Source organism: Choloepus didactylus, chromosome 20 (assembly GCF_015220235.1).
Source record: "Choloepus didactylus isolate mChoDid1 chromosome 20, mChoDid1.pri, whole genome shotgun sequence".
Classification (NCBI taxonomy): Eukaryota; Metazoa; Chordata; class Mammalia; order Pilosa; family Megalonychidae; genus Choloepus; species Choloepus didactylus.
The window spans coordinates 56706321-56722962 of record NC_051326.1 but is presented as its reverse complement, the minus strand read 5'-3'; positions in this window follow the sequence as shown (position 1 = coordinate 56722962).

The following is a 16642-nucleotide window of genomic DNA, read 5'->3' as shown; positions in this document are numbered from 1 at the left end:
CGTTGAGGAATTAACTGAGATAATATGCTCAGAGAGCCCCAATGTAATGGGTGCTAGATAAAGGATTGCTCTGGTGGGCAGTGCCCATAGCCCTGACCCTTACCACTTTAGTGCACGTGGGGCTGACTCACGACTGCTAGCACCTGCACTTCTTTGCCTGAGGGTTTCTCTGCTCTCCATAGCGTGCTTTGCCACCCACATAGCAATCTGGAAGTTCTAGGGTATTATTAATGCATCCACATCCTGGGAGCAGCTTTCAACTAGTGACTGACAGAGCTGGTGCATAAATACCCCAGCTCCCTCCTCTCTCAGTTGTGAAACCCCCGAAGCGAGTTTCCCTAGCGTTTACCCAGCTAGGTTGAACACCAGTTGCCATGCCAGTAGCTGGCTTGAAAACACATGCTTGCTCAGCTGCTTTCTCTTCCTTGACCCTCTTCCCTCTCCCCATCAATGTTCCCTTCACCTTCTAGATCATTCTCTTGTTTCAGACCTGCTTCTGGGGTAACTGAAACTAATAGAGCAGTAGTAACAAGATCTCTTGCTATTTCTGTTGCTCTTACTCTTGCACTAGTATTTTCACTATCATTGCAGTTATTGGGAAGAATGGAGAATTTCTTTGACATACAGATTCTGCTGGAGAACTCCATTCAGATATTAGCCAAGTGGGAACTGTTTTCACCTCTGCTGTTCTGGAAACCTATTCAAGGGGGCTGATAGCTCTGGGTGGATATGGATGTCAGTGCAGCTTGACAGAGAGTGATTCAGTGACTCTCATTCCTGATTGATGCCATCACAAACCCTACTGCACGTGCTTCCGTCTGATTGTGCAGAGTGCCTTGAGCCTGCTGTAGCAGTGGGTCATGTGTGAGCTGCATCTGTCAGGCTGGTAAGGTGCTGCTCTGCTTGGGACCTGCAAGCCTTTGAGGCTGTCAGACTTTTATTTTAATAATGCTTCCAGACATTAAAAAGATGGAGGGGCCCTTTACATGTAATATCCATAATGTGAAAGGTGCTATGCATTTCTGTATTCAGCTGAATAAATGACGAATATAGCTTTCTTTCCTATTCTAGGCATTAGGTGAGTGGATCTCTCTCTGTGCAAGTTAGGATGTATTATGTCCCCCATAACACCAGGTTCTTTAATGCAATCTTGTGGAGACAGACATACTAGTGTTGATAAGGTTGGAATCTTGGAATCTTTGGATTAGGTTGTTTCCATGGAGATGTGACCCACCCAACTGTGGGTAATACCTTTTATTAGATTGTTTCCATGGAGGTGTGGCCCTGCCTATTCAGCCTGGGTCTTGATTAGTTTACTGGAGCTCTATAAAAGCTCAGACAGAAGGAGCTGTGCTGCTGCAGCCTAGAGAGACATTTTGAAGGTGCCTATTGAAAGTAGACTTTTGCTACTCCAGAGTATGCCTGGGAGAAACTAAGAGTATACCCCAAGATGCTTAGAGAGAAACATCCTGGGAGAAGGCCATTTTGAAACCCAAAGGAAGAAGATGCCAGACACATGCCTTCCCAGACAACAGAGGTGTTCCAGACGCCATCGGCCTTTCTCCAGTGAAGGTACCCTGTTGTTGATGCCTTAGCTTGGACACTTTTATGGCCTTAAGACTGTAACTTTGTAACCAAATAAACCCCCTTTATAAAAGCCAATCCATTTCTGGTATTTTGCATAATGGCAGCATTAGCAAACCAGAACACTCTCCCTGAGAGGCAGCGATACACACCATCTATCTTCCTTCTTGTCCTGAGGGTGAAACCTATCCTGTGGCTGTGATTGCAGGTAGAACACATTACCTGGCATGGGGGAAGATGCTCCGTAGACACAGAATATGTATCAATTATCAGATGGACGAGCAAATGAATTTGGGAAACAAAATAAAAGCAACCACTATAACAACAATTACCAATGGCGAAATTCTGACATTTAAGTGATAAATAAATGGGTTCCCTTCATTCTCAAATATTGGTGCCTTTAATTAAATTGGTGTGTTTTTTTTTCTTCAACCATTTATGTTACTTGACACAGCTGTCTGTCTTAAGCAATTGATATCCTGCCCATCCATTTAAGCTGGAACTTAGGGGATCTTTGTACATATGTACACATACATTGACTATTTTTAATGAATTTGACAATACATAGTCATTATTTCTACAGAAACATCAAGAACCAAATCCCCTTCATTAATGCCAGTGTGCCCCTCCCTGGCACAGAATGACATTATAGCATCATTGTAAAAGGACCAGAGGAATTGGGGTTATGTTATTTATGGGCTCCCAATGTAGGACCAGGGATCCACAAAGACAGATGTGGTTTATAAAGGTAAGTTCAGTATTGAAAAAGCCTCATGCGAATCAGATACTTGCTCATAATCAATCCACCCAGACTCATAAAATCCTCACTCTTGTCATATACACTCAGTGTAGCTTCTCAACTCTCCAGAGACAGAACTGGAGAATGTTTAAGAGCAAAGACCTTCTTGTCAAACTTTATCTTACCTCCTGCAACCCCATGAGGTAGAAATTATATTTTTCCTAATTTTAATGAAGACACTGAGGTTCACAAAATGAGCAAAATGTCCAGATTCATACAGCTAGTTAGTCCTGGAGCTGGAAACATGGTCTCAACTCAACATGCTTTGGAGTGCATGTGGCTGCTTCATAGAGGAAGACTATTTTAATGTATTTACACATTTTTCATTCACAATAACTGGAGAGTGAGGGAGTTTGAGGGAAGGGATGCCAGTATGAATTAGTAAGAGATTGTTGGGGATTGAATCATGCCTCCCATAAAAGGCATGTTAAGGTCCCAAACCGTGGTCCTGAGGGTGAAAACCCATTTTTAAATAAGACCCTTGAAGATGTCACTAGTTAAGGTGTGCCCAGAATGAATGAGGGTGAGCCTAAATCCAATATGGCTGAAGTCCTCATAAGCATGGAAATTGGGCATGAAGAGAGGGAAGCCACAAGTTGCAGCCAGAAGCTGGAAGCCAATGGAATCTGGGAGGGAAAGGAGAAGAGGCCGCCATGTGCATTGGCACATTACAGAAAAGCCAAGGATCAATGGTCAACAATAGCCAATCCCAGAATGCCACAGTCTTCTGGGAGAAAGCATTGCCTGGTTGATGCTTAGATTTTGGATTTCTCCTAGCCTCAAAACTGTAAGCTCATAAATTCCCATTGCTTAAGCCCACACATTATATGGTACTGGTTTTAGGAGTTAGGAAACTAAAACAGAAGTTTTAGTCTTAAAACATTTCTAGTTGACAAAATGCAGCTTAATAGTTTTTATGCATCTATCTTTCTATCTATCTAGGTGTTCTGGTTTGCTAATGCTACCAGAATGCAAAACACCAGAAATGAATTGGCTTTTATAAAGGCGGTTTATTTGTTTACACAGTTACAGGCTTAAGGCCATAAAGTGTCCAAGGTAATGCATCAACAATCTGGTACCTTCTCTGGAGAATGGCCAATGGTGTCCGGAAAACCTCTGTTAGCTGGGAAGGCACATGGCTGGCATCTGCTCTGGAGTTCTGGTTTCAAAATGGCTTTATCCCAGGATGTTCCTCTCTAGGCTTCAGCTTCTTTCCAAAATGTCACTCTCAGATGCTCTTGGGGCATTTGTCCTCTCTTAGCTTCTCCAGAGCAAAAGTCTGGTTTCAACGGCCGTCTTCAAACTGTCTCTCACCTGCAGCTCCTCTCTCAGCAGCTGTGCTTTCTTCAAAGTGTCCCTCTTGGCTGTACCAGAACTCATTCCTTCTGTCTGAGCTTATATAGTGCTCTAGTAAACGAATCAAGGCCCATGCTGAATGGGCGGGGCCACACCTCCATGGAAATTATCCAATGAAAGATCTCACCCACAATTGAGTGATCACATCTCCACGGAAGCATCCAAAGTCTGCAACCCAATCAATACCACTACGTTCCCTGCCCACACAAGACTGCATCAAAGATAATGGCATTTTGGGGGACATAATACATCCAAACCAGCACACTAGGATAATGAGAACATACTAACAAATAATTATTTGTTTGAAGTTGTTAGGGGACCTTAATAACCAAATAACAATTGACATTAGTTATCATTTATAAATGAATAGGTACTTCCATAGGGCTTAAGGCACTAAAACATCTGCCAGTTTAATCCACAACAGAAAAACAAATGTATGTCATTATATTTCTTGGTAAAGAGCTGGGTCTATAGTAGTTTCTTAAGAAATAAACACTGGTTGGTATTATTAAGTGTTAACATCCCAGAACACATAAAAGATCAGAACATCTTCCTCCTTTAGAGTCTCTAATGACAACTGATTGCCTACGGGATAATCCCCCAAATCCCTCAGAGTGGAATTAAAGGTCCCTTGGAAAGTAGTCACAGATAACTTTTCCAGCCTCTTTTCCAGTGTCTCCTGGATAATTATCCTATCATCTAGCCAAACTGCTATTCACAACCTCCCCATCCCCTCTCCTGCTTCTGGACCTTTGCTCGTGGTGCTGCTCCTTCTACCTCAACTGTCCTGGTTTTAGCTCTTTACCAGGAAATATTGTTTAACCTTCATAGATAAACCAACACATTATCTTTTCTATAGCTTGCCTTTAACACCACCCTCTCCATCCTTCCTACCCCTTGCCCGCCTCCAAATTACCTCCTCCTAAATTATAATTAATTGTTTTTTAGCTTTTCCTACCACACAGCATATGCTTAATTAAAGCATATATCACAGTGTGATAAAATTATATGATCATACCTATCTGGTCCATTGGATTGTGAACTGTTTCGGCCAGGGAATGTGTCTCATTCATCTCTGGGTTGTGGCAGAATTGGTAAACAAGAATTTCCCCAATGTTTTCTTTGCATGATGAACAATAGTAATGTGTAGCTTAAAGGCTGGGGGGCTGAGGGGAAGGAGGAGGCCAGGGATTTCTAGGAGGGTAGAGACAGAGGCCCCTCCCCCCATTCCTTCTCCCCACAATAAATCAGTGAAAATTTGGGGGGCTCATGTGGCTGACCTCGACAAGGAAGGGTGGTGATATTCCTGAATTTCACTGAACATGAAGTGTTGGGGGCAGCGGGCTGACTCCAGTACTACATTCAGTGGTCTGGGAAGAAAGGTGATTCTGGGTCTCTGAGGCAGCTAGCACAGGGAACTGGTCCAAACTAGACCTCTTAGAAGCAGGGCTTCACCCTAGGGTTCAGTCAGGGTGATCAAATCCAAAACACTGTGAGATGGTGCCTAGGCCAGTTTTGGCCTGGATCTCCCTGGGCTGGTTGTGCTCCTAGCTGGCTGGAGGGATTGACCCCTTTTGCTTCCAGGGAGTCCCTGCAGCTTGTTCTGAGCTCTGCAATACTGTAGGATGCAACCCTGTGGATGATGGGAGGTGGGAGCCAGAGACTGTGTGCTTGAGTGGACCTTTGCTTCCTGCATGGTAACTAAGTCGTGTGCAATCCAAACTTCAGGAGAGCTGTCTGAGCTCCGGTTTTAAGAGGTAGAAACCAGACTCCCTTACCTGCGAGACTGCCGAGGACTGTGGAGGCTGCATGAGCAGAGATTGACTTTGCACTGGCTCATTTTGGCTTCCTCCATCTTTGCTGTAATATAGTGGCACTTTCCCAAGCAGACACTTTCTGTAGCAGTTGTGAAGAAGTTGAGTCTCAGAGGGGCCCCTCTGGGTTTGGTCCTAGTGGTAGGACTGGAACAATCACAGCCAGTCCAAAGGATAACAGTACTGGCAGAGAACTGGTGTGGGGGTGGGGTAGGACTACGAGAGGGATAAGGGACTTCCTGTCCATCTGAGCATGTGTGTATTTGAGTATCACAATTTGGGACACATGTCTAGACTGTATAGAGGAACAACCAAGCCAATCTACACCATTCAGTTATAAATCTATATTAGTTATTTATTGCTGCCGAGCAAACTACATGAAAACTTCGTGCTAAAAACACAAATATTTATTATTTTGCAGTTTCTATGGCCGAGAATTTGGGAAAGACTTAACTGGGTAGCCCAACGTCTGTTGCAGACTGTCACCAAGGTGTCTGCCAGGATTGCAGTCATCTCAATGCATGAGCGGGGTGAAGAATCAGCTTCCAACCCCACTCATGTGTTGTTGACAGGCTTCAGGTTCTCAACCTCTCTGGTTGTTGCTTGCCAAGAGCATCCCTCCAAAGAGTGGCTCAAAACATGACAGCACTGGGGGGGAAGCTCCAAGAAACAATGAAGAGTGAGAGAGAGAGTTCCCAAGATGGAAGCAGCAGTCTTTTTATAACTTCCTATCCAGTGACATCTTATCCCTTCTGCCAATTTAGGTTCATCAGAAGCAAGTCATGAAAGGGGATTACACAAGAGTGGGCATCATGGAGGCCACCAAAAAGGTTGCCTGCCAAACCCAGTATTTAATGAGCAATGGCCATGGCCCAGGAACTGTGCTAATCATTGAGGATACAGGGACAAAAAATCATGGTCTCTGCTGACAAGGAGTACGCATTATCGAAAGGACAGAGTCATAAATGCACCTATGTGATATACCAAGAGTTGGTTCAGTGAGAGCCCATATTGAATGCAATGAGGACAGAGGAAGCACCTAAGTCTGCTTGGATGGAGGACTGGAAGGAAAGTTTTAGAAAGAAAGTAGCCCTTGAGAGGAAACTTCTGGAGTCTACAGATCTAATTCAGGCAATAAAAGTCCAATGAATTGCAATTGTTTGAATACAAGAATGAAGATGTACAGTAACACTTTTGACCAGCCCCTGAAAAGCTTTGCATTTTGAAACAGAAGGAAAATTATTCCTCTCTATGGAATTGCACAGTCTCTGCTTGGAGCTCTGTGATCAATGCATGGTGACATAGACAACTCTTTGTCACCACTCCACTTGGCTCCATGCTTTCCTGTCCAGTCAAATCTAGTGGCCCTGACACCACCTCTTCCCAGCTGCTGCAAAAGCACCAGGTCTAAAAGCATGAGCAGACTGCACACTGGGAAGTCTGTGCTTGGCTGGCAGCCTTCCTGTTTGAAGTCCTAGTCTTCATGGCAACTGAGTTCCATCTGGGGCCACTTCCTATCTCTGCACTGCACTCAGAGCTCTGTGTGTTGGGTAATATAGAGAGAAGGGCACTTGGTGCAGGTGTTCAGCACATATGGTGAAGCTCTTCGGACTCACCGTGACCAATCTGCTCACCTGCACCATAGAGTCGATCTCAAATGTGGCTTCACCATACACAGTTGAAAGCTATGCTAAATTGCAGAGTGGATCAAAATAGAATTGGACATATTTGATGGCGAGAGGATCCCAGAGAACTGACTGCAATCCCAACCCCACTCTGCACTTGCCCTGTGCACCTCCACATCCTCCTATGTCACAGGAGGACAAGGTGACGTCCGGAGCTTATTGTGAGAATCAGACGAGACAAAGTGTGCAAACAACCAGGTATGTAGCTGACACTTTAATAACATTATCCCTCATTCCTAGAAGAAAGCATCCTTTCTGAAACATGGATGTGATTCCACTCTTTTGCAGATTTCTTCCAGTTATCAGGCCACAAACGGAATAGGGCAAAGGGAAATCTTCAATGTTTTATCACCTAATTGCCTACATTTCCAAGGAAACCCAGATAGTGTGTGATTGGCTTACTGTACTAAAAAACAATTAAAGGAGATACATAATTTTTTAATCTCCATAGTTCCAGATTTATGAAATTTAAAAATATCAGTCAAAACAATTGACTCTTTTTTCTAGTGGCCATTCTGTCATAATGTTCTGCTTCCACCATTTATAATCACATCTTCAGTGAAATTCTAAACTTAATTATCACAGTTCATTCTGTTTGTTTTAACATCAGCAGATAAAAGAGCTTTCCTGAACTTGGGTAGTTATGTATGTTACAGAGAAAATCATTACAGGCATTTCTGCCAGACCTAAGTTTTGCCAAATATTCTTGGGAAATCCTGGGTCAAATACAGCTAGACATTTCCTCCTTAATGTGGGCAAGGGATATTTTGATGTGGAAGACCTTCATCTGAATTGTATTAATTGTTTAATGAAAATGGTCACGAATGGATTAATGTTAGTTTAATCAGGGGCAGTAGACTCAATGTCTTCAGGATTGTGAGAAGCTGGTGGGGCGGGGGGCAGGGTACGAAGTGGCTATGGGAATGGAGGGCACATACCCTGCCAACAAACATTCACATTTAATATTTAAATAAAATACAGCACTGGCCAAAACACGTCTGCAAGCTGGAGAGCTTCTTGTTTGTAAGCTGCAGTTTAAATGCCATCATGTGGATACTGTTATTTCTTGCATTTTATTGCTGCTGATTTGGAGCAACTCAAATACCCGAGATAAGAAGATACCTCTACAGACCTCCAGACATATGTCTCAGGAAGTGGGTCCAGCCTCAGAATCACAACAGAGTGACCCCAATTAAGCACATTATGATAACTGAGAGCAGCAGGGCGGGGCTCTTCCCAAGGAAGTGAGAAGCAATCTAAGGGTCTGTAAAGTGTTACCAAGTGGTTACAGTCAGGACTCTGGAAAGCAATTGGGTTTCATTTCTCTGACTCTGTTGACTGGGACCCCAGTTAAAGTTCTCAACCTTGGGGAGTCTCAGCCCCCTCATTTGGAAAGAAGAGATGGTAACAGTTCCTCTCCCCCTGGCTTGCTGTGAGGATGCAATGCTGTGACGCCAGGACAAAGCCACGAGGAGAGGGTACTGGGCATCGTCAGAGCTCAGTAATGGAACCTTGGCTGCTTTGGTCCTTTGGTGAGCCCCAGGGATGCCGAGCGAGTGAGTTGGGCATCTGAGATGACAGAAAGGCACTGAGAGGAACCTCATGGGTTTGTCTGTAAATGAAAAGCCTTCAAACACTCCTTAGGTGGCTAAATTTATCTTCCCAATTACTTACATTCTCTTTCCCTGGATTGGCTGAGACCCTTCACTGCTTGTCATGGCACCGGCCACAGTGTCTGTGATTTTCACTTTTTCTGCCTCTTGTCCTCACTTGGCTTTCACAGCCCAGTGTCTTACATGGTCTTTGCTGAATGGATCAAGAGTCAAACAGAGACTTCCCTGGGTGCTTTCCTCCCTGCTCTTCATGAGCTCACTTCAGATGCCTTCCTTCTCCCTTCCCGGAATTCCAAGTTCTGCCCTTTCTACCCCTCTCATGAGGCAACTTGCGACTTTGCGCTTTGGCTGCTGGGTCCCTCTTACCTTCCCTTACTTCCTTGATAATCCACCTTTATCTGCCCTCTTGAACCTCAGACTTCAAACATGCATGTTTTCCACTGCAGGCTCCTTCTCTTAGTCCTCTGTGCCTTCCAGTGATTTCACCCCTAACTTCCAAAGGTAAATTTCTCAAGCAAATCCTATAGATTTGTTCTTTCCTGCGCATCCTGCCCAAGCTTCACCCTGTGGTCTGACACTGCAAAATGTGTCCTCATCCTTCTAGACTGTGTCACAGCTATGTTGTCATTGATAGTCATTTCTCACTGAAGCTCTTCGCCTTCCGTTCAGTGACATTCTGCAAGCCTTCCTCTGGCTCTTTCCAGATTGCCTTTGCGGGCTCTCCCATAGTCTGTTTAGAGGTCATTTCCTGCTCCCCCACTCCAAAGCTTTCTGGTCTTTTCCTCTTATATTCTCTTGTTCATGTCCTCTTTTCAATATGAATCTGCGTATCTCTACATACCCGTCTTCTCTCTGCATGTACATACCTCTGCTTCTCACACTGGAGTAGCAAAGCATTACTGCCTAGGGTCGATTATAGATACAGAAAGCAGGTCAGACAACTTCAGGGAGAATCCGTTTTACTTTAATTTGGGGAAATACAATGACATCAATTTTTATAATAATATGATACATATATGCAAACATACCCACACACGTATACATAGAATATACATGATTGATACATTTTAAAAAACATAAACAAATATTTGATGAAATGTCACACTTGTAGTTTTCAGTTGTGCCTGCTCACCTTGATTCTGAAGGCTGGGCATTTATCTGCTAAGCTCTTGGCAAGACTTTGAGGAAAACAGTTTCTGAAGCATGATGTCCAAGGTACTGCATCTTGAAAATTAATTTCAAAAGCCAAAGCTGTCATTTTCCCTCCTAAAAGGGAGTTTCTCCCACCACCTCTGGCATACCTCCCCTGCCATTTAGCTCTTGTTCCCACGCTTGAGGATCTTTGATACCCTTTTTCTTTTCTGCTCACAATTTATGCAAATACTTATGATTCCTCATCTTCTAATATCTATAGAATCCCCCCATTTTTTTTTTTTTACTCCCACAGCCCCTGCCTTGGTTCAGGCTTTCAAAATCTCACACTTCAATTATTTCAACTTCCTGTTTGCCAGTCTCCCTGCTCCTTGTCAATTCATTTCATCCTAAACTTTAAAATTATTTTGGTTTAGGCGGAAGGAAAAAGATATAAAGAGCAGAATTATATGCTTTTCGATCTCTTAAGGAAACGGTTAACGTGATTTTTTTTCCTCAAGGTTATAAAATCCTCCAGATAAAGCTCAGCTTCTAATAAAAAAAGATGGTAGACTGGAGCAAATCTTATTAAGTTATGATTCTCTCAGGGCTGCTGATTAAATTCTACAATCATAATAGGAGAAGAAGTAAGCTACACTGGAATTTGTATAAGGGCTGAGGAAAGAATAGTGGCCAAGTTAATCCCTGTCTTCATGAAACAATCTATAATTATTATTGTTCTTTCTCCCCAGACACATTCAGGATAGCTGTTGCTTTATTGTATCCAGTTTACAGCTCAGAAAAATGAAACTCAGCAAGGTTAAGTAATGTGTTTCTGGTCACACAAAAATCCGATATTTGTTCAACAGATAAATTAATTAATACAGGGGCCTATGTGTAAGGGGATATGCATATTTACATATTTCAATTTTAAAAATCCTTCTTAACAGAATTAGAAAATTGTGTAAGTTCAAAATTAGGGTAACTCACAAAGGCCAACTTTTTTTTTTCTTTCTCTTTATAACTGGAAGGACATGGAAATGACAATAGGAATATATTCTTATAGAGTTGTTCATGTTATTCTTTGCTTAGACATGTGTCAAATACCAAAAAAAAAAAAAAAAATAGAATTATGTGTGTGGACCATTCTGTCTTAATCAATAGCTGCTCATCACTGTAGAGAATGGAAAAGAAAACATGCTAAAGGCAAGGTTAGTAATAGGTTTTGATAAATGGTCAGTGACTGTCAGCAAAATGGATTCCAACAGATCTCAGGGAGTAATTTGAGTGTTTTATCTTTGTTGGGTATTGGAAGGCTGTTAAAGCATTTTACCAGAACTCTTACTCTTAGCTGTGCACCACACCCTATTGGATGCAGTATTTCTGTAATTTAGCTGGAAATATTCAAGTTTCTAAAACCAAGAAAAGTAGAATCTTTGCTACAAAACATATTTCCCTTAAACTGCCATTGGGGGCCTCATAAGGAGATGACAATGCTCTCATGAAGTGTGTACTTTGAAAACAAATTCAGAACAATGTTTCCCTTGCCCGGGCCACTGATTTCCAGAGGAGACACTGCACTTGAAGGCTCCTTGGGTTGCACATGTTTCTAATACAAAGTTCTAGACTTTATTCTGAACTGGCTCTCACATTTTAAAATCAAAGGCAGATTTAGCAAAAATGCAAAAATGCTCCAGCAGTAAGGGATGGGAGGAGTTTCTCTGCTGCTAATTATGTAGTGCTTGTATGAATCACTGACTTCTGCATCCATTTCTTCAGAGAGGAAGGAATTAATGAAGTTTGAGTGAATTTGCATTAGGCAACCCCATGTTAATGTCCAAGCTGTCCTAGATCCCACAAATGATCTGTAACATGCGGTGGCACGGGTCGTTACTTGTTTCTTTGTTCTTGCACCCAGAAGAGTACCAACATGTTGTTGATCCACAAAAAATATTGGCAGAATAAATGAATGACTCCATCATCCTTGAAATGACAATGGCTTCCATCCCTACATTGAGAATTACTCCAAACAGTCTTCTGCTTGGCATCTCCACTGCTCTCATCCTCTACCTCTCCTATCTCACCTCTCTGCCTTCACTCTTGTTCTTTGATGGCTGCCTTGGTTTGAGCTGTGCATTCCTTTAACCCATGTAAGAGAGGTGCATGCTCTGGAGCTTTTGTGGCTGTGTCCCTCCCCACAGGGCAAGGCAGCCAATGTGCTCACCAGGAGCTCCCCACCCTCCCACCTTCCGGATGAAGCTCTGAGTACCCACGACCCCAAAATTCGCTCACCAAACAGCTCTCCCTGAGTCTTCCATGAGGCCCTGAATCAGCTCCTTCTCCCAGAGCTCTTCTCCCAAGCATGTACCACTACACAGTTGCCAGACTGCAAATCCCTCTGCCCTGGGGGTGGCTGAAGGAGTGGTGATTGAGAGAGGCGTGGGTGCAGCTTGCACTTCAGGCTGGATAATCCACAGACATGCTCAGGATGCCCCTGCAGTGTGGGAGGGAACCAGAGATAGCAGAGGAAGGATCTTAGGCTGGGAGCTGAGAGCTGCCACTTTACTCTTGTCCCAGGCCCCACAAAAGTTTGGGGTAGATCTGGGCTTTGGGATTGTGCTGAGCCATAGGCACCTTTACTAGACTGTACTTTCTGCTGCTTGCACTCTCTGGCAGCTTAGAAGAGTCTGGGATTATATGTTGAGTGCATCCTTGGAAGGGCATGAGAAAAATTAAGGTTCACGGATTCCCTTGGTCAGCCACTGGGCAGAGCCTTCAGTTTGAGGTCAGTGCCAGGCTGACTCAAGACTCTCTCACAGTTTAGTGGGGTGGGAATGTAATCCAATATGTCATTATTATTCCAAACACTGTTTTTCACTGAGAAGCATGTAAACACCTTGAAGAAATGCTACTTGCTGCACATTGACAATTAGATCACACTGTCCCCAATCCCCTCCCAGTACTTTCCCTCCTTAACCAGCTTCTCCCTTCATCTGCACTCTCCTGTACCATTTACCCCACCATGAGTTAAACCACCGAGATGTCTGACCCTGCCTGACTCACTGGGTCCTCATAGGAAAGTGTAGTGGAGACAGAGAGCTGCTCTAGAGCGCTGTCTGGATAAGGGTGGGGATGGAGACACCTGCTTTCAGGAGAAAGTGTCTCCAACTGTCTTGGCAGAGAAAGGACAGGACAGTCAAGGAATATGTAAGCAACACTAAGTATCTATCACTTTACATGCATCTTCACATTTAGGCAACACCAGTGAGACAGTATTTTTATTGTCATTTTACATATGGGGAAGCAGAGGCACCCAGAATTTAAGAAGCTGATCTAAGGCCATGTTGCTTTTGATAGTTGGGTTGAACCCAGCTCTTCCCATTCCTTTAAACACCTTTACAAGACATTGAATCTCTGAAATTCTGTGTGTCCTAAAAGTTAGCTGCCCTTCTCCCTTTTCTCAAACCCCTCTGTGGGTCACACAGTTTGGGTAGTCTTAAACAGAACAAGAGTATTTTGCATTTGAGGAGTAGAACACAATAATCCCAGAGATGGCCCACACCTCTGCCCCACAATGTGTTTTAATTACAATGTGGTCATGGATTCTGAAGTTCAAAAATACTGATCGTCATTTGGCTTTAATCAGCCTATTTGGAGAAAGCCCAGATTTCCTGACCTAACGTGGCAATGACTTCAGATTTAACCCAAGTTTTACTTGGTTCGACTTACTGAAAACCACAGTGCATCCTCCAAGCGTCGATGTGCCGAAAGAGTCAAGGTCAGGCAGCTGGCATTCTGTCCACGTCCTGGAACCAACCATCGCCACGGAAAGGAATGGGTTCCGTTTATCTGACCGCGCTTTTAGAAAATATTGAACACATTATTATACCACATCACCACGGGTGAATGCTAGTTGGACAGCACATGTTTGGGTTGTGCAAATAGAAGATAATTGTACACCTCCACTCCTTCCACTGCTATGTCACAACTTGAAATCATGTTTCCAAAGCTATAATCATGTTGTGGTGACAGGGACGTACAATGGTATCCCACGACCTCCAGGGATTTCTCAGAGGGTAGTCGTTGTCTGAGAAAAGCCTGCTTCCTTTTCACCACCAGGGATGTGGTTCCTGTCTCCAGCCGTGCCTTGCCGAAACCTTGGGGTTTGAACAGCGTGCCTTGAGCCAGCTTCTTGCCCTGCCTGGGTGAGTCCTGTTTCTTCCCATACAGATCTTTTGAGTTCAAAAAAAACTGAAACTCCAATTCCTCTCTCTCCACTTTTACGTTGCCAACTCCCAAGCCAACTCTTACCTCATTTGAATAATAAATTCCTTGTAACATCTATTTACTCTTCAGTGGGTCTTCAAGACCTCATTTCTCAGAAAGTGTCTGAATTGCAGTGTGGCACTCTCTGGCCATAAATTCCAGTCCCAACTCCAGCCCTCTTCCTGGGTGGCACACACAGCTTTACACACTTCAAATAATAAGTTATGACATCTGGTAGGGATCTTATTGATGATCTAAATGAAGCCATCTCATTTTGACATTTGAGGCAACTGGGTTCAAGTAAGGTGAGATGGTCAGTCCAGTGTTTTGCAGCTATAGTGTCACTTAGACAGGATTAGAACATTCGGTCCTTAGTTGGCAGTGCCAGGTCCATTTCTATACCCCACTTTCCTGTCCCAGTTCCATTTATATAACCTGTTGTTGCCCTCTTTATTTCCAAATCCTGCTAGCTGCCATATTCTGCCCTGCTTTGTCCCTCCATTTTTTTTTGTTGTTCTTGTGACTTGTAAAAGACAATACAATAAAATAGCAATGCATAGATAGATTTTTCAAAGTCAAAGTGAAGGGAAAATATCCACAAAATGGTATGAAATCAGAGGGAAAGTTAGTCCTAGGAGCTTATGCCATAAGGCCCTAGCAACTTAGTAAAGTTGGTCTGTAAGTTAAAAACTTGGGTTTCCTGGTAACCAAAGCAAAAAAGAGAAAGGTGTAGAGCTGAAGATTCACACTGTCTGTAAGACAAAATATCAATTGTTAGAAGTAAGCTTTTCCTGGTAATATCTTGTTTTATAGTCCGGCCTTTTATTCTTTTTCTTTTTTTTTTTTTTTGCCTGAGGAGATAAATGTCGTGTTCCCTCATTAAAGGAGGTAAGTTTGTTTATTCCTTGGCTCCCTTCCAACCAAGGACCAATTTCCTTCTTTGACTGATGATTTGTAATTCTTCTTTGATAACAGCTCTTCTAAATTTTCCTTGCACCTCACCCTCCTTGACCGGAGTGGTTTTCTCGTCTGTCATAGCCAGGCTGAGGGTGAGCAATGGGGGAGCAGCTGCTACTTGAGATATCTGCTGTGGTCAATTTACATTTGCCTGATGCAGAGCACACAGGAAAAACAGGCAAGGAACTCCTGTCACGTGTATTGGTGAGCTGCTCTCCCTGCTCCCTGGCAGCTGTGAAGGAAGATAAGACAGGGAATCGGGGTCTCCTGACCTACAGCATCAGGCCACCACTCTGCTGTCTGCAGAGAGAGGCTGCTGAGAAGCATGGCCTCCCTGGCCCTTCAGTAGTTGCCAAGGGACAGACACTCCAGGGCCCCGGATGGAAATGGCAGCTCAGGGTCCTCGAGGCAGAATGCTTCCCATCCTAAGCAGAAACCAGTGGAGTGTCGTTCCTCTGAAATTTCAATATATCATCCATTTATATTGTCTTTCTATTGTCTTTCTGTCTCTTCATCTATTTATATCTGATTCATGCAACCCTCACCTGCTTCCATAAATTACTTAAAGTGACTTGCAAAATTGTAGGCAATACAGAAGAAGGGAGTCCTTAATTGCCCTGGCACCAGGTTCCTGGAAGCTGGTAGGAACAGAACTGTTGGGGTAAATTGAGTTCTACTGGCCTCTAATGAGATGTTACTGTTCCTCCTCTAACGACTTCAACTTTGAACTTTTATTTCTCTTGGGCATCTTGCGGATTGACAAGCAGTCTCTTAGGACTATCGGTGTTGCTAGTAACATGCACACTCCATGCGATCCTGTAATGATAATACGACGTTCGCAAATTGATTCTCAGGAGGAGAGGGCTACTGTGGTGCTCAGGGATTTTTGTGTTTGTTTGCTTTTCTCACCTCCACTCATCGGCAGATCCAGGAGAAGTCAGGGTTTGAAGTTCACGGTCCACAGGTGTGTGGGTTTTTTTCAGACCTCCCACGGCTTGACCAAGGAGGATGTGGGTGCAGGTGGTATTTGAGAAAGAAAGTTGAGGGGATGGAAGGGGAAAGCACAGTGGAGCAGAATCAGCATGAACCTGGGTGTTGTCTTAGGCTTTAGTCCATGCTCTCCATCGAGCAGGCTGGGTGAGCTCAGGTAAGTCACTTCACTTCTCAGTGCCTCTATTTCTTACCTGTAAAATGACAAAGTGAAGTAAAGGGTTTTTGACGACCTCTAACACTAAGTATTTAGGAGTCTACGTACTTTCTGCCCAGCTTGCAAATCACAGGATTCTGCTTCATAATCAGTTCTTAATTCCTCAGCCTCACCCTCTATAGCCATTACAAAAGCTGGAGGGGCAAGACAAAGATAATGAAACACGATGTAAAGAGTGAATCAGTCAGTAAAGCCCTCACTCTGTACACGGAAAATTATCACCAGCTGTT